This window comes from Rhinopithecus bieti, unplaced genomic scaffold (genome assembly GCF_001698545.2).
Source record: "Rhinopithecus bieti isolate Rb0 unplaced genomic scaffold, ASM169854v2 scaffold_18624, whole genome shotgun sequence".
Classification (NCBI taxonomy): domain Eukaryota; kingdom Metazoa; phylum Chordata; class Mammalia; order Primates; family Cercopithecidae; genus Rhinopithecus; species Rhinopithecus bieti.
This window is the reverse complement of record NW_016809607.1, coordinates 1,785,756-1,789,430: the sequence shown is the minus strand read 5'-3', so window position 1 is coordinate 1,789,430 and position 3,675 is coordinate 1,785,756.

Sequence of the window (3,675 nt, the reverse complement as noted above, 5' to 3'; positions counted from 1 at the left end):
TAAATAATCATAGTCTTAAATGTTAGAAATCCTATATAATATTATTTATTTAAAATTGCAGATTTTTAGTTTAAAATACATTTTATTTTAAATTTGGTCTTTCCTTTTTTTCAGATCAAACAACCCCTCCCCCGTCGTAAACGCTGAGAATGATGTGGCAAGAATGCCAGAGTTGTTTAAAATTCCATGAGTTTTAAGGGCTTGTCCTCCATTATAGAGGACCATTGTCCGCGCTGTTAGGTGAAAACCAGAATCTTTTTTTTTTTTTAAATCGTAAAATAGGTGTACTTTTTCCAATTGCTGCTCAATTACCTTAATAGGATTTCTTTGTATTACAATTTTTTTCAAAAAATATAGTGCATAATAAGACTATAAACATGCCATTCTCTTTCAGCTGTAATGTCTTAAAATTATTCTTGGAATGTACTGTGATGTCAATAAAGCTCTTTAGTTATTTTTGTTAAAAACTCTTGCACCTTAATTATTGGTTTTAATCTAAGGAACGTACTTTTATTCAAAAGGGCAGCGGAATTTGTATATAACAAGGTTTTAAAGGCTACCTTCTCTCCACCTTCCCCCAAAGAAAATGGTTTTTACTTAATAGTTCCTGTCAAAGTTTGTAAATTTACCCATGACTTTTGTCAGATTCCAACTTTAAGGCTATGAAGAGGGCTAGAAATAGCCTTTACTTTTCATTTGGAAGTATTTGACAACTTTCTAACTTTTCTTCCTATTTTGGGGATTTTCAAATATATATTCTCTGTGTGTATAACTGTGTGGTTCACTCCTGTAAAATGATATTGCTGGAATCAATTCAACAGTGCACCAGTAGAGTTTATTTGTAAGGAACATTGTGTTTGACACTAATAGTCAAGTCTGAACTATATTCTACAGTCACTTCTGTTTTAGAAGCATTTTGAAACACTTTTTGGGGTTATAGGGCATAAGGACTCATGATTCAATATATTATTTATATTTTTAAAGTATAATTACCTCAAATTAATGGAGGAATGCTGTATTTGCAGTTTTGTGTCAATTCATGACATTAAAAATGTCTGGATTTTGTCCGTTTCTTTAAATTATGATTAGGTGAGTGGTCTAAACAGTTTAAGGCATGATAACTACGAGTTTAGAATGGGCTCTCCAAAAGATTTTCACTCAGTTGCTTTCAGGGTCCTTTTTTTTTTTATGTAATCACTTATTCAGGTGTAAATGAATCTCTGAAAACCAAAATGCTTTTACATTTTAATTTTAAAAGAAAAACAGGTGCAGGCCACAGAAAAGTTTTAAAGTATGCCTTCTTACCAGCAATAGTTAATTTTAAAAATCATGCCAGATTTTTGCCAAGATCAGTGTTTCCTCAACATGAAGATAGAAATAGATTTGTATAGTGTGCTCTTGTACCTCTACATAGGTTATTATATAATTTTGAGCAGTTATACATTTATCTAAAGGAAATAAATCAACTGTGAATAAATGCATGTTTACCAAAATGGCTGTTTACAGTGCATTTAGTTCTGATATTTATAAAGATGACATTTCACAGAATAACTTTAAAATAGTTTGGAATTCTATATAGTGTAGACATCAATCACATCTGGAGACAAAATAAAGGAAAATGTGCAATATTTTTTATGTAGGCAAGCTAACACAGTGTACCTAATTACAGAATTATCTGATTAATTTGTAATAGATAAGTTGTATAACATTTTCATATCTTAAAATGTTTTTTAGATCAATCTTGAAGTGAAATATTATTTTCAAAATAAAATTTCTACAGAAAAATTCTGTTGGCTATGATATGCACATTTTTGGGCAAGATAAGAACTAGAGCCAAAAGTAGTATTTGACAGTTTTATTTACTCTGCCATAATTTGCAAGCTTATCAGTTAAATCTGTAGTTTTTTTTAAAGCCGTCATGACATTTGTGATTATTAGTACATAAATCAGTATTATAATTTGATATTTGGGTTTTTCAGACTTTTAGTGCCAGATTTAGAGAATTCATTATTTTCTTGACATGTGATATAGTATTTACCTTGAGTGGTAAGGTTTTATAAGGTAGGGTTTTCATGATTTAGGATGTGAATGCGAAAACTTACATAAAAGTTAGATGTATAATTTGGTTATGAAATATTTTCTAAAATAACACCACCAGAAAATTAACAGATTAAATTTTTGAGACAAGCCTTGGTCTGGATTGATTAATGAAAATGTCTCCTTTAAGAGGTTCTATTAAAAAATTATTTCTAGTGTGTTAGTCGTAAATGTTTTGTGGAGTGGGGTAAACCACACCATTAAGGGAATAAAATGTAATTTGAAAGAGGTGATTATAAGATTTGTTTCAGGCCCCAAAATATAAATAAAAATTGGTGTGGAATCTCATTAGTGTATATGTTTTCTGCCACTATAAAATTACCTTTTTAGCATCTGTTTCTAGTGGTGTAATACCAAGTAGGTAAATTTTGCAGTCTGTTTTTAGTGTCCTGAGTTTTTTGTTTCCTTAAACACATGAAAGGTAATAGTAAAGAATTTTTTGGGGGTGGGTGCGGTGGCTCACGCCTGTAATCCCAGCACTTTGAGAGGCTGAGGTGGGCGGTTCATGAGGTCAGGAGATCGAGACCATCCTGGCTAACACGGTGAAACCCCGTCTCTACTAAAAATACAAAAAATTAGCTGGGTGTGGTGGCCGGCGCCTGTAGTCCCAGCTACTGGGGAGGCTGAGGCAAGAGAATGGTGTGAACCCAGGAGATGGAGCTGGCAGTGAACCGAGATTGTGCCACTGCACTCCAGCCTGGGCAACAGAGCAAGACTTGTCTCAAAAAAAAAAAAAAAAAAAAAGAACTTTTTATTGTATTTGGGAATTTTTACATAGGAGTTGTATTAGGTTTACAGTCCCTGTAGTGTTGCCTTATGGAAATCTTTACATCTAAACTGAGTTTTTCTTCTCTTAGATAAATTTAAATGTATTTATTGAAGTTTCTAAAATGTACTGAGTACAGTCATATACCACATAATGACGTTTCAGTCAGTGACAGGCCACATATACAACAGTGGTCCCGTAAGATTATAATGTGGTATTTTTCTGTACCCTTTCTGTGTTTAAATACACAAAACCATTGTATTACAGTTGCCTACCGTTTTCAATATAGTATTTGTAGCCTAGGAGCGATAGGCTATACCATGTAGCCTGGGTGTGTAGTAATCTATACCATCTAGGTTTATGTAAGTATACTCTATGATGTTCACATCACAATGAAATCACCTAATGACACATTTGTCACATGTCCCCAAGTTAAGCAATATATGACTGCATAGTTACTGTTTTTTTGGTTTTTGAGATGGAGTCTTGCTGTTGCCCAGGCTGGAGTGCAGTGGCGCAATCTCGGGTCTCTGCAACCTCCGCCTCCTGGGTTCAAGTGATTCTCCTGCCTCAGCCTCCTGAATAGCTGGGATTACAGCACCCGCCACCACACCTGGCTAATTTTTGTATTTTTAGTAGAAACGGGGTTTCGCTATGTTCGCCAGCTGGTCTCGAACTCCTGGCCTCAGGTGATCGACCCACCTTGGCCCCCCAAAGTACTGGGATTACAGGCGTGAGCCATCGCTCCCAGCTGACTGCGTAAATGGAAGTATTAGGAGTCATTGGATTGAGCTGGCTCTGTTTCTTGATGT